Source organism: Papaver somniferum, chromosome 2, assembly GCF_003573695.1.
Source record: "Papaver somniferum cultivar HN1 chromosome 2, ASM357369v1, whole genome shotgun sequence".
NCBI lineage: Eukaryota > Viridiplantae > Streptophyta > Magnoliopsida > Ranunculales > Papaveraceae > Papaver > Papaver somniferum.
In genome coordinates this window covers 213992822-214019545 of record NC_039359.1, presented here as the reverse complement: position 1 = coordinate 214019545, position 26724 = coordinate 213992822, and the positions used below count along the sequence as shown (strand labels likewise).

General features: G+C 35.1%; 2 long non-coding RNA genes across 4 annotated transcripts; one reads left to right on the top strand and one right to left on the bottom strand.

The window, feature by feature from the left end:
• The first annotated feature begins 4553 nt into the window (after positions 1-4553).
• LOC113354529 lies at positions 4554-5935 on the top strand. Its single transcript, XR_003361932.1, has 4 exons — positions 4554-4658; positions 5184-5259; positions 5352-5430; positions 5608-5935. It is a non-coding gene; the product is annotated as an uncharacterized LOC113354529 (long non-coding RNA).
• A 10265-nt stretch (positions 5936-16200) lies between these two features.
• Positions 16201-19538, bottom strand: LOC113354528. 3 transcript variants are annotated; one of them, XR_003361930.1, is made up of 7 exons: positions 19196-19538; positions 18710-18844; positions 18451-18589; positions 17329-17573; positions 16961-17117; positions 16479-16558; positions 16201-16387 (listed from the first exon to the last, which is right to left on the bottom strand). It is a non-coding gene; the product is annotated as an uncharacterized LOC113354528 (long non-coding RNA). The 3 variants fall into 3 exon arrangements; XR_003361929.1 differs by having other exon boundaries at positions 18710-19538; XR_003361931.1 differs by having other exon boundaries at positions 16222-16387; positions 16505-16558; positions 18710-19538.
• Between the last annotated feature and the right edge of the window lie 7186 nt (positions 19539-26724).

The following is a 26724-nucleotide window of genomic DNA, read 5'->3' as shown; positions in this document are numbered from 1 at the left end:
ATATAAGGGAGAACTCTAGCAATTGGGAAACCTAATCCCCACAACTCCTGTGTGATACTAGTTGTATAATCTAGAGTTGATTCTCCTTTAACCTTAGATTTCTACCGAGACCCTGTAGGTTAACTACTTGAAGACTTCATTGGGATTGTGAAGCCAGATCCAACTATTTTCTTTGTAGTTACGTGATCTGATCTTGTTGTTTCTATCGTATTGAATATAATTTTTAAATTGGATCGAGATTAATTTCTCCGATAGGAAAGATAGAAAAGTAGTCACAAACATCTTCGTCTCATCGTTTATGATTCCGCAATATCTTGTTTCGCTAGTCGATTAAGATTATTGTGTGGTGATTGATAATTCTAGGCTGTTCTTCGGGAATATGAGTCCGCATTATCAATTGGTTCATGTTCACCTTGATTTATCAAAATACGGAGAAAAAAAGTCGTAGGTATTTCTGTAGGAGACAGATTTATCTATTCTTGTAGACTTTTTTGTGTGATACAGATTTGTATATTAAAGTCTTCGACTTTGGGTTGTAGCAACTCTTAGTTGTGGGTGAGATCAGCTAATGGAATCAAGTACGTAGTATCCTGCTGGGATCAGAGACGTAAGGAGTGCAAATGTACCTTGGATCAGTGTGAGATTGATTGGGGTTCAACTACAGTCCAGACCGAAGTTAGTTTGTAGTAGGCTAGTGTCTGTAGCGGCTTAATATAGTGTGTGTTCAATCTGGACTAGGTCCCCGGGGTTTTTCTGCATTTGGGGTTTCGTCGTTAACAAAACTTATGGTGTCTGTTTTATTTCTTTTCCGCATTATATTTTGTTATATAATTGAAATATCACAGGTTGTGCGTTGAATCGATCAACTGGAAAATCCAACCTTTGTTGTTCATTGAAATTGATTGATACTTGAACATTGGTCTTTGGTACCATTCAAGTTAATTTCTCTTGTATTCAATTAGACTCACAGATTGTTATTTGCTTGACTAAGTATTGAATTGAGAAATTGAGATATAACTCCTTGATATACTTTTCTTAAGATTGAGTCTGACTGTCTAGTTGACTCTCTTGAAAGTATATTGGAGTTAGTCCATACATATTGCTAACACTACACCATTTTTAAGTTTTAGCAACCCAGAGTAGCAACAACACAAGCGTCGTTGCGAAATTTCCGTTGCTAATCTTTTGTAAATGAAATTTTTGTTGCTAATTTCGCAACCACAGGGTTTCTGTTGCGAATAGCAACCACAAGGTGTTCACGTATGCGAAGTGCGCGTGTGGTCGGGAACACTATGACTTGGTTTTACGCCCAAGTCAAAGTTTGGTCAAGTGTTCTATATGTTTTTTCCACCCTTGAAAGAGTCTTTCCTTCTCCATTTTTTCGCTCTCTTTCTCGATCTGCTCTGAAGAAGAGTTTCTGTTCTGAATAAATCCAACCAGGTAATAGGCTTAGATTATAATCGAAGAAGAAGAGATTCTTCACGGCCCTTCCCCTATTGAACAGCCTCAGTAATTTTCTTCAAATCGCTCTCGAAACACTAGATTTATTTTCTACACTTTTTCCATCCAGGTTTGTTCTTTTATTATTGCTAACTATCATTATGTTACTGGGTTTAGTTTGTTTCTCAACAAAAATCCTTAAATTTGGGGATTTTCTTGATGTTTTGAACATTGGGTTTGTGCTTCGGTTTCGGGATTTTAGGGGTTTTGATGTGTTATTTTACTTGATTATTAATAAAGGATTTTCTTTGATTTTGGGGATTTTTACGAAAGAATGCATTTTTCTGATTCTTTAGGTTTTGAGTAATTTGTGGATTTTCTTGAAAAAGTATGGTTTTTTAAGGTTACACTCATTGGGGGTTTGTTTTGATTATGTTGTTTTTGAAGGTAGCTGGGGTAGCTTCAGTTGATGTAAAGAAGCTTAAAGATGCTAGTCTATGCACAGTTGAAGCTGTTGCATACTCTCCTCCGAAAGGATTACTTCTAATCAAAGGAATTAGTGATGCTAAAGTTGATAAGATCCTCGAAGCAGCGACAAAATTGGTTCCATTGGGTTTTACTAGTGCTAGTCAGCTTCATGCACAAAGGCAAGAGATCATTCAGGTAACATCAGGATCAAGAGAACTTGACAAGGTTTTAGAAGGTAATACTAGTAGATTATGGCTATATAGACTGTCGTGTTTCGATACTTTTTGAAAACTTACATGGTTAAGCATCTAACAGGAGGGATCGAGACCGGTTCTATTGCTGAATTGTATGGTGGATTCCGCTCTGGAAAGACTCAGTTGTGTCACACCTTATATGTCACTTGTCAAGTAAGGTTTTATCGTGCTTTCATTTCATTGTTCGTTTATAGAGATTTTTTTCTTTTGATACATGAATTCATTTCAGCTTCCACTGGATCAAGGTGGTGGTGAAGGAAAAGAAATGTGCATTGTCGCCGAAAACGGTCATAGTGCCAAGAGTAATCTCAAAGTTGTTTGGTGGTTTGGAGATAAACAACTAGTAGCTTCAAGGTTGGTTATTTTAACATTCATTTGATTTTGGATTCAGTTCTTTAATAATAATGCCATATGGTTCACGTGAGTCCTTATATGAGCTTATGCCTGCAATTTGTTTGATGAAGAGGTAAAATGACAATCCCATCTTTGCTTTATTTAACTTCGTTGTTAGCTGAAGGCTAAAATATTAAGTTTGATCAGAACTCTTCTGTATATAGATAATGTTTTCTGTTTGCAAATTTTATATTAATTTGTGGTAGTTCGATGCCGTGAGTAGCTGTTGACTATTGGTAACTTTAGTTGGAATAATAGATATTTAAGAACCAGCATTATATGTATCCACTATACTTCTTATGAAATTTATGTTGGTGTTTTTCCAGTTCTTAATTTAATGGTATCATGCAAACCATTGATTTCACAGATGTTCTTAGTCCGTACATAAGTATGGAGCTTTAAAATTTAGCGACCAATACTTTAAGTAACTCTTGGTTTCATATGAGCTAGCTAATATGGTAGAAAATGACTGTAGTCTTATTTGAAATTAGTCCGTAAGTGCATTTAAGTTTGTTTATGCATGTGACAATAAAAAGTAAAGCTTGTCACTTTGACCTACCCCTATCTTTTAGATTATAAAGCTCTGTGTATTCCATGATATCTGTTGATTTTCATGTTATCATTTAATTTGACAAGCCGGCATTGATACATGGTTTTTCATTGATAGGATAGCCACTACATTAATCTAGCAGTTGTATGACAAGCCATTCACTGTTAAATGTGAAAACTAGTGCTGCCATTCTTGTATGGTCTAATAGTAATGTTTTTAAAAATGTTGGCGGTAAATCTTAACGCTATCGATGATGGAATGGATAAGCATTTTTGTTTGGTGTGTGTATGGCTTAGCTACTGCATAGCTAGTGTTTGGAAAGTGCTTGATACTGACACAATGTCCAAACACAGTTCGTGTAATTGACACTTGATACATAAAATGAATTTTTATTGAGTAAGTTATTTCAAGCATAAAATCACCATATGCTTGTTGCGAAATGACGCTACTTATACTAACTCTCACTTGTACTTTTGTCATTTCGCGTTTCTAAACGGCAAGGGTCTGATTTCGATGAAATTGCACTTTCATCACTAAATTCATATTCCTACTACAGTTTCAGGCCACCGAGATTTATAGATTGCGGACATGTATTATATGAAGCTTATTTTTGGACGTCTTAGCTTAAACATACCCTATTCTGGAGAGCAGAGTCTCCAGCATCTATTAGGTCTTATGACATTTAATCAGCTCCTATTTAATACCGGTTATTATGTTTTGAGCCTTCACTTTTTGCAAATTTTTAACAACTTCACTTAGAGAGTTATCTTTTTCCTGTGCAGCTTACTACCGAGGAGCCATGGGTATTTTGTTGGTGTATGATGTTACCGATGAATCCTCTTTTAACAATACTTTCCCACTCCTATTTTTGCAGATATTTACAATTTTTATAGCTGGATTTGCTTTTCAGAAATCATAATGATATTCGTATTGTTTACTGAAAACAATGATTTGCTAAAAGCCTGTGGACCACACGATTTGTACCTATTGGATTATTTTTCCTTAGTATAGTACGGTTCTTTGGATCCAAGAGGTGGTTGCATCTCTTGCTTGAGCACAATGAGGTTACATCATTACGGTGTAGACTTCATTCCCTTACCTCGGCTATTAGCTGTTAAAAAAAATTGTTTTTGCATCACCAGATATCAGAAACTGGATCAGAAGCATTGAACAGCATGCATCTGACAATGTCAACAAGATTCTCGTGGAAAACAAGGCTGATATGGATGATATTCAGAAGGAATCTTTTTTTGTATTGTTCAATATTGCTCTTGAAGGACTCTTGAGGGTTTTGAATTATGTGTTATGCTGTTTTGCAGTGATTATCTGTATCTTGCTTGTTAGAGATTCCGGTGGTTATAAATCATGTCAACTTCTATGGTTTGTTGTAAGTAATCGTTTTAACATGTTGAATTATGATGTATGTTGAGAATCTGAATTGCAACTAACCCTAATGGTACTGATCCTTACTAGATACTGGTTTATTTAGATTATTAGTTGCCTGGTGTGGTGCCAGATCCGCGAAAATGGTGGAGGCTCTTTATATAAACAAGGTAAGCTTGATTCTTTACTCTAACTTGAGCATAGCCTGGTATCCTTCAATTTATTGTTCTGTAGGTTTCAGCTTCCCTAAATTGCTTAGAGTGTGCTTGATTGTATATTAATGTAACTCGAAAGCAACATGTCTTTCGTTTTTTACGTTTCTTTCATAGCTTTTCTACATGGAATATCTATCACTCGTTTTAGTGTTCGAACGTGAACTCTATTTCCTTTTTTTTTTGTGTCGTAAGTTCTTTTTCAGCTTGTCTTCTTTTTCAGCCTGTCTTCTTCTATTCTTATGAAATCTGAGCAACTATTTTGGTTTCAGTTAGACCAAGAATCTATTATATAGCTGAACTGCCAATTAACTATGGAGTTTCTTTCGAAGAGTTTAGTTATATTTATGTTATTTTTACGGAAAGTATGATTGATCTCTCTTTTCAATTCTGCATGCCTCGCTATAACTTGAATTTGCGAAGTATTGCTATCAATTGGCAAATGGTGCCTATTAATCTAGTTGTTTTCTCAACATCAAACAGTCGAGGAACCATTGTTGATTCTGGAACAACTTTGGCATACCTAGCTGAAGAAACGTTTGATCCATTTGTCGATGCTGTAAGTTATCAGCAGTAGTATTTGATTGAAGTTGTTTGTTCCTGATCAATATAAAAGAAAGTGATTATATTGTTTTTATCTCGTCTCTACAGCTTGTTACTGTTGTTCAACAGACCCCGTAAAACCTTTTATAGATAAAACATGAACCCAATGTTTTATTGCACAAACCAGGTTCGCTTTTGAGAATCCTTATTTGTTTCCAATCATTTTTACTGTCTTACCTTTTTGCTAGTATGTAGGTGCACTTTCCTTTTATTAGTGAATATTCAAAGGTTAACTTGTGTATGAATACAGTGTTGTTTGTTTTTGAGACCTCAGTACTGAAACTTTAAATTGGTTACTACGTAGGTATTTGGGCTAAAGTCAAAAAGCAGTAGTCTAGTGATACTGTAACGGCAGCTGAATCAACCTATGATTTGCGGAGGAAATTGTTTAAGCAAGCGGAGTCTCGTGATACTTCTGGTGATATTTTAGTCTTTCTTTCCATATTTTCCAATGCCTCTGTCAGTTGACACAAACTAGGTTACCCATCCATTTATGAACATCAGCATGGGTGGAATATTGTATGTCAGTCACAAAATTTTAGGTTCTCAACAATACAGTTTACTTGTGTACATTTGTATGAATTGAAGAATCCTTTCTTTTATAATAATATCATGTGGTGGTGATTCTCAGCAATACGGTTTTGTATGGCGATTGTAGTTTGTGTATCACAAATACAGTTTTGTATGGCCATTGTAGTTTGTGTATCACAAATACAGTTTTGTATGGCCATTCTAGTTTGTATATATGTGGGGATGTTGAATATGGGGAACTGGGTAATTGCAGGAGGGGAAATGTGAGGGAAATGAATTTTGACTAGGTCAATAAACATAGACTTGACCTTCTTCTTTTTGTCGTTGCAAAAAATTAGCAACGTAGGAGCTTGGTTGCTAAATTAAAACCAGAACCAACAGTATCTAGTTCCGGGTAAGGGTGTTCGGTGTTCCTGTAATTAGCAATAGATTAGCAACAACAGGTAGTTGTTGCGAATAAAATTTTTCGCAACGGCGCATTGCTGACCGGGATTAGCAACAGAGCTGATGCCGTTGCTAAAAATTGTGACACCGTGTTTAGCAACGGCAAAAGCCTGTTCGACCCCATTTAGCAACATCTATCATATGTTGCTAATACCTTAAAATGGTGTAGTGTAAGCGAAATATTTGGTGAGGTTGTTAGACCCCAACTTTTTCTATTGGTATCAGAGCAGGCAAACACGTTTAAAGACCTTATAAGTTTGTGTTTGTAGCGATCTGACTCTAGACAGAAATTTTATCTCCATAAACGTACCACCAGTCTTTGATGGCTCAAACAACTTGTGGTGGAAAATCGCTATGCGTGCTTTTCTTCAATCTCGTGATTTTCAAACATGGGTACGTGTTGTTAATGGCTATGATCCTCCAGTTAATACAAAAGGAGATGTATCCAAACCTAAGGATATTGGTAGATATAGTCCAGAAGAAATCCTTGTTGCAAAGAAAAATTCTGACGGCTTAAATGCTATCATACATGCCATTATCCCAGATCTTCATCATCATGTGACTACTGAACGAAGTCCAAAGAAGTCTGGGATATCTTAAAAACCGTATTTGAAGGGAATACCTGTGAAAAAGAATCTAGGCTTCAAAACCTAAATTTTGATTGGGATATCTTTGAAGGGAATACCTGTGAAAAAGAATCTAGCCTGGGATATCTTAAAAGCAGATGAAGATTCATTTGATGAGTTTAATCATAAAGTGTCTGAAATTGTTAATGCATCTTTTGCATTGGGTATGACTATTCCTGAAAAGGACATTGTGATGAAGATTCTCAGATCCCTGCCATCTAGATACGATTTAAGAAGCATGCCACCGTTGAAGGAAATAATCTCGCAACGCTTTCCAGAAATACTCTGGTTGGGAAGTTAGAGATCTTTGATCATGAGCATACATCCAAATCTGGGAAGGATGTTGCTTTCTAAGCACAAAAGAACACTAAATTACTTGATAAAATTAAAAGTGTTTGCATCTCTGAAGATGATCTTTCTGAGGCTGATTCATCAGATGAAGATCTTGACAAGTCAGTCTCGTTAATCACTAGACAGTTTAGGATTCTTCTTTTGAAGAGAAGTAAACGGTTCTCCAGAGATAAATCCAGGTCATCAGTTAAGCCCTATAATCGTGTTCCTCCTAAAAACAGGGATAATGATGAGACTGATGACTAGGATATGCTTCAGTGCTTTAAGTGTAAAGGTTTTGGTCATTTTGCAAATGAGTGTCCAAATCGAAATAAATACTCTTGGAACAAAGGTCTTGCTGCAACTCTTGATGAAATGTCTGACAACTATGATTCTAATTGAAGACGAAAAATCAAGTGTTGCACTTCTATGTGAAAATATTGATTTTAATAATTTTAGCGATACATATATCAATCTTAATATTCTTTCAGAAGAGAACTCAACCAATCTGGAAGAAAAAATTGACCTTTCCGTTGGAGACTCTTTGTCTAATTTTTCAGGTTTTAATATGTGTCTAGCAGCTTGTACATCTCGGATACCTGAATCATATTCCAGGTTGACATGCTCATATTGTTCACTCAAGGGTCATGAACTTTCAAAGTGTTACAAGTATAAACACAAATTGAGACATGTTAACAAAATTCAACGAAGAGAAAATCTATTAGCAAACAAGCTCAAACTTGTTCAGAAGACCGCTGAGGTATGTAAGATTTTATCTTCGTCAAAGAAGTTAGTTTCCAAGGATAAGGCAAGACCATTAGAAAGAAATTTGTGGTCTAAACATTATGAGAAACAGGGTTATATGAATTCCGATCAAAAGGGATATGGTGGACAGATTATTTTTCATCCAAGCACAATTTAAAGTGTGTTGGTGAGTGCATCTTGTCTCATGTGCCTGATCAAAAGAGACAAAATTCTACACATCTCAGGCTTTTGAAAAATAAAAATGGTTTAAAATTTGTTTTCTTTTCTTTTTGAGCTTTTCTTATTTTGCAACATTGGAATTTTTCCATATCTAATTGATATTGGAAAGGTCTTCCCTGGTTAATCAATAAAAGAGGGTTAAAATTGAAAATTCAACCTTTTATATGGTATGAGTTATGCATACGTGAATCCTTTAAAGCGCATAAAGGTTTCGTAACCCTACATTCCTTTTTCCTTCCCTGAATCTTTTTTTTAACTTAAGACTGCTTGTTGAAGTGTGATTTCCTCTCACAAATCCATACGCTTATGGATACTTCAAGCATCATGTCTTCCGATGGAAAAGATGTCAATATGATTGTTAAGCCATCAATCACGAAGGAAAAAGAAAGATTCTCCGTTACCTCCAACTTTGAAAGAAAAAGAAGGAATGTGAGGAAGCCAAGAGCTGTTCCTTCAAATTCTCAGAAGCTTTCTGATGTTCTTGAAGAGTTGAAGGAGACAAGAAAGAAGATTCAACAAATAAAGGCTTGTGTTATGAGAACTCTCGAAATTCAAAAGGCCATGATTCGACATCTTCAGCCTAGAATGTTTGTTGGAATTGACTCCTGTCTTCACAAACCATATGTTCCCATGGCTGTTGACTACAAGGAGTTCGGGGACGATAAAGAATTTTTCAGAGGTCTCAATGTCTAGGAAACTTCTTATGAGAATTTTATTCTTGTGTTTTAAGAATAATAACTAGAGTTTGGAATAGCCATTATTCTGATTACACATAGCTATGTCCATTGTTTTCATCTTTAATATTTTTAGATTTATTTGTTTAAATTCTAAAGTTGGTTTGGAAGATAATTTTGCAGTATTAATCTTTATGGTTTTATATATTGCAACTTGTTATGGGATATGTGTGTTTGCGTCTGTGAATCGTGATTGTCCCATACGTGAACAAAAGTTAAGCCTTTTATGTCATTATGAAAATATTGATGGAAGAAAGGATGAACTTTTGTTTACAAAGATTAACTCTATGTATGTCATTATGCAAATAGTGATGAAAGATAGAATTAATCTTTGTTTATTCCGCAGTATTGATCTTTTCTGATCCATATTTTTATGTATATATTGTGTGGCTCTGTAAGTTCTCTTTTGTTGAGCATTTCCGATTGAATTAATCAAGGGTTCTCTTGTGGTTAACTTAATTAAGTATTTTGGATACAAATTCATATTCTTATGTGATTTGTTGTTGTCCAAAGAAATCCTTCTTTTTTTGTAAAAGTAAGGTCGCTCTTGTTGTTCTTTCGGAAATGACATTTTATGGGGGAGAGGTCTTAATTGAACTTGTGCTTAATTTCCAAGTCTTTGTGGGGAGTGCTCTGTGGAATTTTGTAGGGGTTATCTTGTATGTTTATAAACTCCTTGATGAATGCATTTAGTTTCGGTTATATGATTGCATCTAAAAAGTTGATATGTGTTTTTTCTTGGTCATGAAATGTCTCTATGGAGATTTCATTAGGATCCCACTAGTTTTCGTACCTTTGCCAATTTTATTGACAAAAAGGGGGAGAATTAATGTGTAGTTCACACTACAAATACATATGGTTTTCGGATCATTATATAAGGAGGAATGGTTTCCATGTGAGATGGAGTATTGACTAAGGGGGAGTGATACATATCACCATATTATTTTTATCGAAGTTGTGATACAATTGAACTTTGATGCTGTGTAATTATACTATGACACTGTGTAACAATGATTGAGAGATTTTGTTTTCTCATTGTTATGGCTACGGATCTTCAACAACGTTGATGCTACATTTAATATCTTTGGAATCATTGGAGTAGTTGGAAGTGACGAAGTTTTCCAGTAATGTTGAAGAACCAAGGAGATCATGCATGTGGAAGAGAAGCTGCAAAGTTTTTTATTTTGTATTCCACTTGTATTGATAGTTCTGTCACTAAAATTGACAAAGGGGGGATTGTTAGAGAACTGCTCGGTCGAAATCGCAAGCGTTGCTATCTCAAGCTTGTTTGTCAAGTTTAGTTGTCAAAACTATAAGTCTTGATTTCTAATCTACTTATAGCTAAGTCTCGGACTAGGATAGAAAGTGTAGTTGAGCTCTAGACTCCACGGCGTTCATCATACAAAGACGAAAAACTACTCAAGGAACTGGTGGAACTTCATCGACTAAAAGGTATGTGGAGACTTGAACTTATATATCACTCAAAAGTCTATCTAATCTATCTCCTATCTTGAGACAAAATTCGTATTGCTATATAGATTTCGACTATACACATTTGCTATTTCGAGCCGAAAGTCATGTTGATTATTTCAATATCTTGAAAATTGCTTTGATGAAAAATAGTGTTTGAATAACCTCTATTTAACATCCTCTAAGAATGTTTCAATGATTGAAATGAGAGTTTAGAATATGCAACCATCTTTGTATATAAGCATATAGTGTGTTCGCACATTAGTGTATAAGTCCAAAACCGGGAACCAAATGTATGCATAATTGTTTGTGTACTAAATGGTTGATGGAGACTGGGTAAGTATGCGTACCCGTATGCATACTGGTGGAAGTTCACGACCGTGAATTTCTGCTGAGTTTGGAAATCAAAACCAACTCAATCTGGTTACCTAAGTATGCGTACCGTACACATACTGGCGGAAATTTCACGTCCGTGAATTTCTTCTGAGTTTGAAAACCAAAACAAACTCAAATCCGGTTACTTAAGTACGCATACTTAAGTGTGTTACTTTCAAAAATTGGTTTATTCATGAACTAAAACATTTATATAATAAGAAATGCAATTTGCAAACCATGCCTATAATGTTCATGAATCGATTCGAGTGAATCAAAACCGATTTTGCTTCGATTTTATCTTGTATACTTCTATAAGATCTAAGCAATTGAACAACTCTCTAACTAGTTATTTTGAGTCATTAGAACTAGTTATGGTGAAGATGAATATGGTTGATATGAAAGTGCTCATATGGCTAACCATTTGGTTAACTACTGTTGAACCAACTAGGTGTAAACGTTTAGGTACGGTTACACAAACCTAAATAAATGTGCATTTCATTTGTTTATAACAAGCTAAGTTCGATCTAACGGTTGAAAGATATTAGCGTGAATCTAATCAGGTTTTCATCTAACGGTTTGTCCTTGCCTTGGATCCCCTTCTTCCCTTTCACAATTAGTATTTGCACGACGAAGAAGTTCGCGTGGGTGTTCATATCGATTAGTTGCTAAGTCAATTATACGTCTCCTTTCCCTTTGATCTTTCAAATTTTCATCTTCTTGCGAGTTTTCTTCAATGACTTCCAAATGTTTCCTTTGCTTATCATTTCTTCGATTAGATGGCTCTGTCGGGAAGAAATCCTACTGGATCTTGACCTTGAGCGTGTAGCACTCCTTGACCTTTGTTCTTGTAATCTAAGATTCTCTTCTCGTAAATCATCATTTTGACGGATTAAATTCGCACGCTCATCTTCTTCTCTATTTCTTTCAATTAGTAATCTTTGCCTAAGCTCTGCAATAGTCATATTTCCTTCACTCGCTGTAATTGGTTCTTCGTTCCTAATTTTCTGTCCTTCGTCTGTAGAATTCGTCATCGCAGTATGCACACTCACTCTATCATAATCTATATCATTATTCTGTCCTTGTTCTCGCTAAGATCCAATTGAAATTTCTGTTCTTTGATGTTCTTCCATTCTTTCCTCTTGTTGCTCAAGATTTGTAATTCGTCTTCGTTCAGCAAATCTGTTACTTCTTCTAGTTGTCATTCCTTGTTCAACAACAGACTCGATCCTTACCATTTATAAATTTTTAGATCTCACTTTTTTCCTTAAAATCTATGATATACTAACAGAAATTAACATCCATAGCTGTTTTCTAGCGCCAAAAATGTAGTTGTAAGAAACCTTACAACTACACTCCACTAAAACTGATATATTTTCTAGGTGATCATTATGAACTCTTGTTTTATTAATTGAAGATTAAGAATGCTTACAAGACAGATTCAAGTATTACAATAATTTTACTTGAAACCCTCACTCTCTCTCTTTTTCTCCCTATTTCTTGATCAAGACTTCTCTTAGAATCCTCCCAGAAACAATTACTCTCTCCTTTATATAGGATTTTACATAGTGGATGACATCTAAGAATCCCATTATTTTCGGGATCACTATGCGACATATTCGCTCATATACAATCTCTCACCTTCGCATAGCATACTTCTTCGCATAGTTCTTCACACTTTAATCGTGACTTTGTTGACATCATCCGGTACGTCATCTCAACTTTGTTGTGTGCGATGCTCTTCGCTCAGGTTGTATTATTTACTTCGGGTAATTATTATCGTGTGCGATATTTAACTCCTACAAGAGGGAAAGAAACTTTTCACGATTATAGAGAGACTTTGATATATATATATATATATATATATATATATATATATATATATATATATATATATACATACATACATACATACAGGAAGAACTTGATCAGCAAGCTAAGTCAACTTCCTAATTTAAAACAGTTTCCTACTACAAGAGTCAAAGAGAACAACTTCTCAATTTAGAAACTAACGTGTACACCCTTGGAAATCAAGTCACGTTGTAAATATTGAGATTTGGGTAGTCACCAACTTGTCTTATCACAATGGATTTGTGTCGTCAGTTAGTCCCAACTCACTACAAGAAACTTAATATATTGCAGCACCCTATAGTTATGGCATAAACCCCTACTAGTGTCGTGATAACCTATGTAGCAAGAAGTCTTTTTTGCAGCACCAATCTTATTGTTGCAGCATGAGATTACACTTTTTTTGCCACACTTGCTACAGTTGTGTGTCAAAATTTTCAATTTGCAGCAGTGATTTATGAATGAGTAGAGATTTGCTTTTGCAACACTTATATTAAAGGTGTGGCAATATATGCTGTAGCAATAGCTATATTTTCTTGTAGTGACTTATGAATGAGTCTTAAGAAGCTTGAGACATTAATGTAGATTGATAAGAGATTGTTAAGAGATGAAGGCAATTCTGAAATTGCAGAGACTGCAGAGATGAGAAGGGAAACAAGTTGAACTAAAAATTATTGAAAAAGAATAATAATGCTATGTCTTTTTAATCTTCAAAGTAATGTGTGTTGTATTATAGAGAATGCATGTTTATATAGGCTCTAAACTAGGAAACATAGAAAGACAAGTACCTTTTATGCTACGTCTGTAATTAAAAAGTAATGTTTTGCATCAATCCCCCTTCTCGGAAATAACTCGTCTCTGAGTTAGCAGTAACAAGCAAGAGTTAATGTGACCGTCATAATTCTTGCTATAATCACAACGCTAGAGACCGCTAAAAGTGGTTGGTTTTTTGTCTGCCATCACTTAATTCGATTAAAACTAAAGTAGTACTGAGATATACATGAACACAAAATGACAGTGTAGGATTAATTAGTGAAGTGTATTCATAATTATATTTCGAGCGAGCGAGAGAGCAAACCTAGTCACAGCAGCAATTCCAAATGGTATCATTGAAAGTAAAGCGGTGAGCCTGTGAGACGGTTCGCTTACAAAACACAATAGAGAAGGTTAATTTTGACGGATCAGAGAATTTTGCTTCCAACTGGCCGAGTTACGACCTACTTGGCAAGCTACAACTCTTTGATACGCCTAAGGGTGCACAGGAACTGAGCCGGACCGACGGATCGTCCCGGAACCGATGGAAACCGTACCTGATTTTGTACCTAATCGAGGAAGGGGGTACAGGTACCGGTCCAAAAAATAGGAACCGGGGCTAGGGAGGTACATGTACTCGGCCCTACCCTTATCCCGTGCCGAACCGTACCGATCAATTGTGAACGTTAGATTTATATTTAATCTAACGGTGGTAGATTTATAGTATATATAGAAATGAGGTTAGGGATAGAGACAGAAGTGTGTCAAAAAAAAATTCCTTCTTCGCCGTGTTCATAAGAACATACCACCAAATCCATTACTGGTTGTTTGATTCATTCAATAAGTTAACAAGAAGTCTACAACAGGTAACTAATTCCTTTGATTATGATTATGATTGTGAATCTGTGATGTTTTTTTTTCTTTCTATTTTGATTAAATTTAGACTGAGGAGCGAATTGGGTACCCGAAATCTCGATATATTTGTTATGAATCTTCTGATTCCTTAATCATTTGATTAGGTAAAATGCGATCTATATCTGTATTATTTAATTTGAGCTTCATTAGTTTGATTATAAGTTTATAACATAATGATTTGCATGACAGATTCTAGGGTTTTGGAATTTTCTGCTATCTCTCTGCACCCTTAATCTCAAATTCTCAACCAAAGGTAAATCATTTCTTTCTTCCTCTGTTTATTTTTGGACTGTAAATTTTAGATGGGTTTCTAATGATCAACTTTGTGGAGATATTTATGTTTGAAAGATACTAGAAATGATGGAGTTTATTTATGTTTCCTGTTGATGGAGTTTTTGGGTCTAGTCTAGGAGTTAGTTAGGGTCTGCAGTCTGCTATATGCTTGTAATCAGTTCAATTTTGCTTAGTTAATTTTGTGTAAGTTTGTAGCTTTTGTGATGTTTAATAGAACAGTGAATTGTGAACTGCATTGGGAGTTGAATAATCAATTAAACTGGTTTGGTTTGTAATTATAAATGAGTGTTGAATAGTCAGTTAAGTTGATAATCTTGGATGGATTCAATTTCAACTGAATTAGGAGTAGTGGAGAGTTGATTTGATCTTATACATTTGACTAGATGCATTAGTCAAGAGTGATTTTGTTTGCAGTTGGGATGTTTTGTGTTAATGTACATAGAATGGGTTGAATTTTTGAAACTCGGAGTTGCAATTTGGATGGTTAGAGAAGGGGTTAGTGAACTGAAATCTCTAGCAATCTATTAGGGGTGTCCATATGTAGCATATAAAGTTCTTTATTCGTTCCAATTGTCTATTTATATTGATTTTGGAATTTTGTTGATGCTGAAATCTCTAGCAATCTATTAGGGGTGTCCATATGTTGTTCTTAACTGAGACTTGTCTTTGTTTTCTCATCATTTATGCTTTATAAAGTCTTAGATATATGTACTATCAACATATAAGGTTGATCCGATAGAGTGCAAGTAATTTTTGTCTTTGTTTTTCATCATTCACTTCGGTTAGTGGTCACAAAGGAATTGATATTGGTGAGATATTGGAGAAGTGCTTGTCTGTATGGGGGCTTAAAGATGTTTTTTCTGTCACTTTGGATAATGCTAGTGCCAACAAGGTAGCAATGGATTATTTGACCACTAGTATTGTTTCAATGACAAGGGCAGAAGAGAGAGCCAAGTACTTGCATGTAAGTATATGTATATGTTTTTTTTTTACTTCCTAGTTAGAATTGTGTTTATTAGTTATTACTTTGTACAAAAATCTAATATATTTGTATGAATCTACATCTTTTCAGGTAAGATGTGCAGCTCATGTACTTGCACTTGCTGTAAAAGATGTTGTAAGGGTCTACAACAAATCAAATGCAAGAATAAGGTCATTTGTCAAGTATATAAAGAGTTCTCTAGCTAGGTTGGCTAAGCTTAGGCATTTTGCAAGTTTAGTTGGAATATAGTCTAAGATAGTCTTGATATTAGATGTTAAGACTAGATGGCACTAGTGGAAAATAGCAATTCCGCGACCGCCAGGATACGTCATATATACGAGTTAAACGACCTGTTCTAGGGTTCTCTGAATGGGTCGTTTATAAAGAGTTTTTTAATTACAGGACCATTATTACGTGGGTCTGTGAACAGAGACCGTTTCTTACAGTAACTAGATGATGACCCGCGATACTGGTCGTAGATTTGAATTATAATATAAAAAAAAATTCAGATTCAGATCAGCTGAAATGTCTGAATCTGAATTAATCTTACTGGTATTTAAGTCAAACTACAGTTAAACTGAAATTCAAATGCAACCTCAAATTTAACTGAAATTCAAATGCAACTTCAAATTAAATTGAAATTTATAATCAAACTGAGAAATTTAACATTCATCCATTTTATCCATTGGGTGTAAAACTACACAAAAAAGATGAAATACTGAGAAAGTATTCAGGTGGAAACTAAAAACCAGCAAGTCATTTCCGATCGGCTAGCTTCTTGAACTCTAAGAATCCAAAAACCTGAAAAAGATAAATCAAACATTCTGCATAATGAAATATTTTAAGGATACGAAACAGTCGTGAGTAATACAAGTTGCAATGATGAACTTACTCTTAAAGAAGCACATGAAAGCTTACTCTGCAGTTAAGGAAACAACCTCGCAGCCCTTGGCACCACTTTCATTGCAAGCCCTAAGAATAGAAACTTCATTAGTGATGCACAGAGCTTTAAGGATCCACAAATAAGACCTCTTCAATAATGATATAAATATAAGAAGAATTATCACAGTCTTCGCATTGTTTGTCATATTATTAATTATCCCTCACATAACAGTTTTAGTGATCTAATCTGCCTATAACCAGGTTGAAGATCTTCTTCATATTTAATTGTAGCTTCTATTAGACACTCGAAGGGGAAATGGAATACAAGCCATACAAAACAGGTTGAATCAAAACAGACTTGATGGACTGCCATAGAGTGTGCCCTTACATACAAATTGAAAAACATAATCTCCATGGTGTGTTACAACTAAGTGAGGAAGAAAATTCACTAGTTTTTGCAGCAAGCAGTAAACCATAAGAATTGAATACTACCTGACGATTATCATTCATAGAATGGACAGTTCCTACTGCGAGAGTTCTGAGTTGTTGGAGATCTCATATCCTCAAGAGCACAAATACGAGTTTTCCAAGCTCTGTTCTTCATCCTTTCTAATCGTAATTGCTCCCCAATTTTTTTTATCAAACTTCACTACCAAAAGATAAAAAAAAAAAGTCATTAGCTAGAAACGATTGTGAGATCCATGGCGATACCCCACAGATGAGATTAATTTTGATAACCAAATGTTATCTTAACATTATTAATATCATACATATTAGTTGTTACTCATGCAGTCCAGCATAAATCAACAAATCTAAACTATTACAGTTAAACCTAAGCAAGAAAATAAAAGAGAATCTACCTGAAGTTGATAACTGATGTTAAAGTAACCAGACCTTTCTCCTGGTGCTCCACCTCTTAGACCTTTCTAAGAAGACAGTATGATTTTCTTAGCTTAGGTGCTCTACCAGTTTGAGCATCTTTCTTCAAACTTAAATATCTAACATCCATTATGTGGTTAAGGCTAACGCTAAACCTCATTATTCAATAGAGCATAAAAGAAACGATCTTCCACTTAAGGAAGACCTGAGCCTGCAGCGCCATCTCCTGAAACACAAAATGAACTAAATAAACAATCATGGTTGACTAACAAAATAGTAACGAATTTAGAATCACTCATGTTATATCCAATTACTGTTAACATATAAAACTTACAGTATTGACTAATAGAATTCATGCAATATAATTATAATGAATAACAGAATCATCCAAAATTCTGAAATTATGTAGCTCAATAAAAATTACCATCAAATAAACTTGATTACCCAAGAACTATCTTTCAGAAACAATCAGAATATCATTTAACAAGAACGGGACCATGAGCTGAAAAGATTAAAATGACTTTGTACGCGATCAGTGATTTGAAAGCAAAGTCAATAAAACAACAAAAAACAGGAGGTCTCATCCAAACTCTCATGAAGATCAATGAGATTACCAGTTCACTAAAATGGGAAGCGAAGCTAACTCGGCACATGCTTCTGTAGTTAGATCTCTCACAAATAATGAATTCGAAAATTACAAAAAATATTGAAAGTCTCAACCAGTTAGCATCGCAGATAATGGAACTAACTTCCCAACAGAGAAATCTAACAAAGTAACAAGGCTTTTTTTTCCTAAATTCCGTAAACTACTGAATACAATGTGCAAATAGATGACATGATCCAACTCACAACATTACTAAATATATCACAGTTTTCTGCTCAGCAAACATGTCTAACACATGAACTCGTAACACATACCAAAATCATATCATGAATTACATATCAGTAACCAACAAGACAAGATGCATGAACAATTCAGGCATTACAAATCAGTGACAAACAAGAGAATATGATCAACAAAATTCATCTCTTCTCTTATTTTGCTAAAATAAAGCAAAGAAGCCATTAACAGTTCACTTATAACTAAGGGACTATATTTGAACCTTAAATTATGGTTGATGCTCAGCTGGAGCACCAGCTTTATCTGCTCCAAACTCCCCTGGTGCTCCCCCTCTTGGTCCACCGCAACATCCACCTCAGTTGTCATTAAATCTTGGTCTGTCACCACCTTCGTAATTGCGCCTAATTACACCACAACAACAACAACAAATTAAACCCTAAAAACACAAACAACAATCAAAAATCAAATTCTACAACACATCAAATTCAAAACAAGAGGAGAAAAACATCAACAAATCCTACCTAGGATGATCACCCTATGCTGCTCTACCAGTTTGAGCAGATTTCTTCAAAGTATTAGGCACAATCTCATATGGTAGATTCAAATAAGTCCTCAAAAACTCAATTGACGGTAATCAAAAACCAATAATACTCCCTCTGCAAATCAAGAAAAAATCAAGCATTAACTGACAACAAAATCCTTATCCACAAAATCAAACCATGTCTTAAATTGCAAAGCCAAATATTACCTGATACAGTTCCAAGAAAAAAAAATTAAACCCTAATTTAACGGTTTCGTCTGCATAAACTCAAACCCAATCCAAGAATTTCGATACCAATTCGGGAAAAAATTAATTAAAATTCTACAACCACAATTTAATGAAACCCTAACAAACCCCCCAAATAAAATCCCTAATTTTATTCCAAATATAAACATAATTTGAAATCTACAGGTTTCCTTTATGAAATTAGGGTTTGATTTATGAATAAGAACAAGATTGACATTACCCTGATGATTTCAAGAGCAACTGATATTATCCTGATGATTTCAAGAACAAAACAACTATAAATTTAGGGTTAGAAAGCTTCCTCTTGATTTCTTCTGATACATGGGTTTTAGTTCAGATATGGGTTCAGATAAAGCTTTGATTTCTAACAGTGAGTTTCAATTTGTGAAGTGAGAGTCTATACAAATTTGTTTTTAAGGTTTTTTGTGTGTTTCGTTGATTTTGAGCATACAAAAATCAATCGAGAAGATGAAGCAGTAGGTATGGTTGTGGTGGTGATGGAAGTGGAGGATGCTGATCTATTGCCTGTGGTGGTGATGGAAGCGGTGAAGGCGGAGAAACCAGAGAAAAATAGTGAAGGGATGCGAGGAGAGAAGAGAAAATAACGGATAACCTTTTTATGGTTTTAATAAAGAGATAGGTATCTTAATCCCAGCCGTTAGATCAATTAGTTTCAATCCCCAGACAATGATCAGAGGTCGCTGAATCGGTAGTTCCCTGAGGGATAAAATGGTAAATAAATTTTTTTATTCAGAGACTGTTTATTAAGCTCTCGTATTTTTCGCATTTTTTTTATTATATCAGAGACAGCTATGTTTGGTCAACGGGATGACTACGGTCAATGAGGGTCTCTGAAGTGGGTTGCTAAACACCCATTTTTCACTAGTGTGGAACAACACATTCTTGATGCTAGAGGCTGCACTAGTGTTTGAAAGAGCTTTTAGTATGTTAGAAAGGTATGATAGAGAATATCATAAGTTGTTTTTTTCCCTACTAAAGACAGTGATAAAGATTTACCCAATATTAATGATTTTGATATTGATGTTACTGTTGGTGAAGAAGAAGAAGAATTTAGTGAAGAAGAACAAGAAGAAGAAGATGATGTGAAAGGCAAGAATAACGCACAAAAGAAGAAGAAGAAGAAGAAGAAGGCTATAGTGAAGAAACCTGCTCCATGTCAAGATGACTGGATCTTTGCTAGAGGCCTTGTGAAATGTTTGAAGGTATTCTTTGATGCCACTGTTGCATTTTCATCCTCAACTAAGGTAACAACAAACACTTTCTTATGGCAATTAGTAATCATTTATGAACAACTAGTTGAGTTTAGAGATAATGTAGATGAAGATGCTTTTATTGCTACTATGGATGGAAAAATGTATAAGAAGTATAACAATTATTGGGGTGATTATGCAAAAATGAACTCTACAACCTTTTTTGCTATGTTTTTGGATCCTACGGATAAAGAAAAAGGACTTTTATTTGCTCTTGAGTGCTTGTATGGGAAGAAGTCTTCTAAGGTTGAATCTGTTATGGGGAGTGTGTTATTAGATTTTAAGATTCTATTTGAAGAATATAAAGATGTGTATTCAGTTCATGAGGAGGAGTTAAATACTTCTATTCAGGGACAAGCAGTGGTAAGTAAACCATGGGCAGGGCCAAGTCGTATGAAAGAGTTGATGTCAAGGAGTAAGAGGTTCAAGAGCAGCCCAAGTGATAATGTGGGCAAAACAAAGTTGGATAAATATTTCATTGACAAGTATGAAGAAGGTGATGATGAGTTTGACCTGTTGGGTTTGTGGAAGACCAACAGTAACAAGTATAAGATACTTGCACATATAGCTAAGGATATACTAGCCATTCATGTGTCATCTGTTGCCTCTGAATCTGATTTTAGCACAGGAAAGCGAGTTTTAAGTCCTTGTAGAAGCTCTTTATCTACAAGGACAGTTGAGGCATTGTTTTGCACACAAAGCTGGCTAAGGAATCCAATACAACTTGATCTTCTATCTGATTACATACCAGATCACGATGTTGAACTTGAAAAAGGTAACACACAAACATATAATGATATACATATTACATTATTACTTGTGTTTGGCAGTAATAGATATAGACTAATAGTTACTAACTGCTATTACTTGTTTTTGTAGCATTACTTGGTCCTATCAAAAATAATGCCACCACAAGTGCTGCTGCCATGGATTTGAAGATCAAGATTTAAGACTTTGTATTTGTCATTGCCACCACTGTCCAGTCATTGCTACTGCAGCACTGCTACTTGATAATGCCACCATCAGTGAATTGTTTGTGTTGGTTAAGACAGTAAAATTTAAGAATTAAGACTATTGTAGACTTGTAGTATTGTTTGTGTTGGTCAGTGACTCAGTGTGTGCGTTTGTGTGCTACTGCTACTTGTTCTTTTTCAGATTTTCAAGACTATGGTTGTTTGGCACTTTGGTTTGCTAGTATTATTGCTACTTATTAGTTGTTGCTTTGTTCTTTGATTGAGACATTGTTTAATATATTGAAAAACAGGTAAAACAGGTACTTAGATTTTCTGGCAAAATGACAGAAATATATGTCTGGAAAAGTACCGATTGGTACCGGAACCGTACTTGGTATCGTACGTGTACCGAATGGTACCGGAACCGAGGTACAAGGTACAGGTACCGGTCCAAAATTTTGGAACCGAGGTTAGGGAGGTACAGGCACTCGGCAAGAACCGAGTCGAACCGTACCGTGTGCACCCTTAGATACACCACTCAAGAAATAGGGTTTTCAAAATTTTCAGACTAATTCGATTTTTGTCAAGCAAATGTTCGTCGATTTATTCCAAGTTGCTTCATGAGCAGGAAAACTTTGTTTTTCATTCAAAGGGTCATCGAATCCGTCAAATTTCTGTAATTTTAGATATCATTGCTAACCAACCAAATGTTATGAATCACCTTGTGCAAGTGACAATCATCTCCAAGCGAACACCAAGGTTCTGAGACTGAGATTCTGTTGAACAGAAACCTCATTTAAGGGTCATGCAAATGCCAGAATTGTCAGGGTAGTTCTGGATACCAGCCACCATCGGTCAGTGCCAATGGTCTTCCTGGTAGCCACCGAGGTGGTGGGGTGCCCCAGTGGACCTGACAACACACACCGTATCAGACAGGTGAGGGATGGCCAGTGTCAGGGTAGTTCTGGATACCATCCACCATCGGCCAGTGCCAATGGTCTTCCGGGTAACCACCGAGGTGGTGGGGTGCCCCAGTGAGCCTGACAAGATGCCACTTATGCCTGACAATCGTACAGACCCAGACTGTTCATCCACCTGTGGTGGAGGTGCCAATTATGTCCTAGTAGATGGTATGAGTTACCTTTAAACGACAACAATCATCTCTTCTCAGGTGATATGAGTTACCTCGTACGATAATAACCATTGCTTAAGTCACGACCCAAGACAGATGATATAAATTACCTCGAACGGTAATAATCATTTCTTGTCTAGCGGCTATGCGGTTATCAGATGGTATGAATTATCTTGAAGAAGCAACAATCAACTCTACATTAGGTAGTATGAACAGCCAGTACAGCAACTACCTCTTTCCAAAACATATACAAATTATCAGGGTTGCAATCAATTTCTGAATAGATGGTATGAACTATTCAGTATGAACAGCCATTCATGATTATTAATAATGTGATAGTTTTCTTTTGTACAAGTCCCTAAAACCCAACAGATAGAGAAGCATTTTCCGCACAATAGCTACGCAGTAGCCAAGTTCCCGATTAATAAGAAAAATACCACTACAACAGAAAATGAATTCAACCCATTGCGGGCACTCAATAACTAAATTTTTCAAAAACAATAATCACCATCTACTAGAAATCGATTAACCCTTGCGAATTTAATTCACCCAAAACTTTTCCGTCATTCTACAGTTAGGCACCTTTAAATACTAAACTGATCAGAAGTAATAATTTTTCCAAGCAGAAAATGATATGAAAGAAATGGAGAAAAAAAAAACACCAAGAGGTCCCCGGTACTGATTCCAGATTTCTAGCTTGATGAAATCTAATTACCAAAGCTATATTTGCAAATATCGTCGGTTCTATCCTCTTTAACCAAATCTGACGTAAAAGAATCTATATTTGTACATAGTGTGTCGAAAACCAAATATTTTAAACAGCCATATGTGTGCACACGATATACATTTACGTTAACAGTTAATTACTACCAGATTCGAAAGAAACGAACGAATTCCATCTCAAACTAACTTACCCATCACCAAGCTGGCTACTAAGGCAGTCACATGAATTCATACCAAAGAACAGACCCTAATGGAAATCGACACCGCTCACACAATGATAGAATTAATATTAGGACCATCCCGTGACCAATAGCTAGACTATTTCCAAAATTAATCAGTAAGATATATAGATAACTACTCTGCTGCAAAGTCTTGTCTCAAGTGCAATCGGTTAGGTAAATATTGCAAGAACAGAATATTCCGTGGCCTGGTGGCAATTCCATGGTTTTCGTAAACCATCTCTTCCATATCATCAATACTCCAACAAATACAGAAAGTAAAATCCATTGAATTCCTTTCATGCTCTCTTTGGTATTCTAGTTTTTTTTTTCTCTGTTTGTATTCTTCTTATTTGCAGTTTCACTTTCATATAAAGATGGTCATTTTGAAGTAAAACCAAGCCACCCCTTAACCTTGTATTTTCTAAATGGCTAATATGCCCTTGTTTAATTGACACTGAAAATTCTGATTAGCTTAATTAATTGAGTTTAGACTGATTAATTGAGTAGATTAAAACTTATGAATTTAAGTTATGAAATTTTATTTTTGATTGAATTCATGTGGGAAGATTTTTGATGAAAAGAATTTTTTTTGAGAATTTTTGTCAACGAAAATGAAAACATACTACTCAAATACTTCTAAAAAGAGGATTGCAAAGATGATGTGTGAAATCATACTCAAAATTAAAGAAGAAATCAACGATTTCATTTCTGAAACTATGAAAAGTCGACAGGGTCGACGATGAAGAACATGCCGGCAATTTATGGCGGGAAAATTATGGCTGGCAAGGTCTACGGATGAAGAACATGCCGACTCTATTATTTTTGTCACACAGGAGGCTGTCGAAATGTTTCACTAGTCGGCATCTTATTGATTTTTTATCCTGCCGGGTTACCTTGTTGTCGGCAAGGTCGTCAAAAAATACCTTGCCAACTATAGGATTGTTGACATACAGAGAAAGGTGTTGCAAATGCATGATAAGTCGGCAAGATATTAACTTCATAACTTGCCGACTGAAATATAGTCGTAAAGGTACAAGGATGAATACCATGCCGACCCTGTAAAATGCTAATTTCAGAGATGAAAAGTCGGCAAGTTCTCCAAAAAAATACCCTGTCGGCTGAAACTGGTTGGCAAGTTCGACAAGCAAATACCCTGTCAGCTTTTGAATCATACAGGGTTTGAGATTGGGTATGATTTCATACCCAATCTCAAATCCCGTAGACAATTTATTTTTATTTTTGGTTTCGTTTGATTTACGTGCATTTTAATAATTCTCAAAATGGCCTTCACTATAAATATAACAGAAATAAAAGCCACATTTTCTCAATTTTCTTCTCAGATCTGTTTTCTCTCTCTCGCTCGCTCTCCTTTTCTCTGCTGCAGCCGCTTATGAAGTTTATACCTAGGGTTTGTGAAGATGTTTCGTGGTTTTACAGGTATGTTATGTAATCTTTTCTCCAGTTCTTCTTTGTTTTTGATTAATTCTCAACTGAATCATGAAGATCTGATTGATTTCATGATGTTTTCACTTTCTTTTTCCAGTTTTGGTAGTTCGATTTCATGATGTTCTCTAGTTTTTCACGTGCTACTGATTTTTAGACTATGAATCAACATTACATATTTGGTGTACTGAAATATACTGCTCTAATTTTGTTGTTTTTTTATAGTTTTGGAGATTTTTCTTCTTTGATCCAGAAGTACATATACAGAATAAATTAAAGTGTTTCAATTCTATTTTTCATAGATTCGCTACTTGTTTTTCACATGCAGCTAAATTTTAGATTATGAATCAGCAGTACATATATGGTGTACTGAAAAATTATGCTTTAATTTTGTTATTTTTGTAGTTTTGGATATTATTCTTCTTCGATCTAGAATTATATATATGGAATACTGGAAAAAAAAAGTGTTTCGATTCTGTTTTTTATAGATTCATTACTTGGTTTTCACATGCAGCTGATTTTAGTTCCATTTTGTTTTTTTATATGCTTTTGAGTTGCTTTTGTGTATTAATCATCGGTACGTATATGATATATTGGTGGATTTTAATGAAACAAGTTCAGATCTAAATAAAAAATCATGTTTTATGTTTATTTCATTAGTAGATCTGATATTTTTATGGTTTTTGGTTTGATTTTCAATTTTCTTTTGCGTATTAACCATCAATGCATATCTGACGTACTGTTTTCTTTTTTTGTTTACTATGAATCTATAGGTTTTCTCTTATTTTTTTGGTTTGATCCAGGAGTACATATATGTTGTACTGGTTGAAACTTCTTCTGATTCTGTTTTATTCAGAGTTTTGCCACTTTTTTTGGTTTGATCCATGAGTTCGTATGTAAAATACTAAAGTATGTGCTTTGATTCGGTTATATTCATGGATTCATCACTTCTTGACATGTAATTGAGTTTTTAGTTTATGAATCTGCGGTACGTATATGTTGTACTGATAAAAACTTCTTTTAATTATGTTTTATTCATAATTTTGCCACTTTATTTTGGTTTGATCCATGAGTACGTATGCGAAATACTGAAATGGATGCTAGTTTTGTTGCTGTGTTTTAATATTGTTATATTCTGGTCACATTTACAGGTTCAATATGTCCAACGGATACATACTCTATATGTAAGCAGTGAGGCAGATACATACTTAGATTTGTACGTAGTGTAGCAGATATGTACTCAGATTTGTAAGCAGTGTACCAGATATGTACTCAAATTTGTAAGCAGTGTAGACACACACGTTTGGTAGTAATGGGTATTATGGACATTTACATGTTTTAATTAATTTTGGACCTGCGGATAAAAAAAAGATCTGGTTGGACCCTACTATAAATAACTATATGATCCTAGGACCAAACAAGAAATTTTCCATATAGATAACTAATATACTGCAAAGTCTTGTCTCAAGTGCATTCGGTTAGGTAAATATTGCAAGAACAGAATATTCCATGGCCCTGGTGGCAATTCCATAGTTTTCGTAAACCATCTCTTCCATATCATCAATACTCCAACAAATACAGAAAGTAAAATCCATTGAATTCCTTTCATGCTCTCTTTGGTATTCTAGTTTTTTTTTTCTCTGTTTGTATTCTTCCTATTTGCAATTTCACTTTCATATAAAGCTTCAAAGTCCCTGAAGATATGATTGTTGCTTGGATCAGAGGCATAGGTAGTACAATTGTACAATTGTACCTTGGATCATTGGGAGACTGATTGGGGTTCGACTATAGTCCAGTTCGAAGTTATCTTGTAGTAGGCTAGTGTCTGTAGCGGCTTAATACAGTGTGTATTCAATCTGAATTAGGTCCCGGAGTTTTTCTACATTTGTGGTTTCCTCGTTAACAAAATTTCTGGTGTCTGTGTCATTTCATTTTCTGCATTATATTGTTTATCTTTATAATTGAAATAATACAGGTTGTGCGTTTGTTATCACCAATTGGAAATA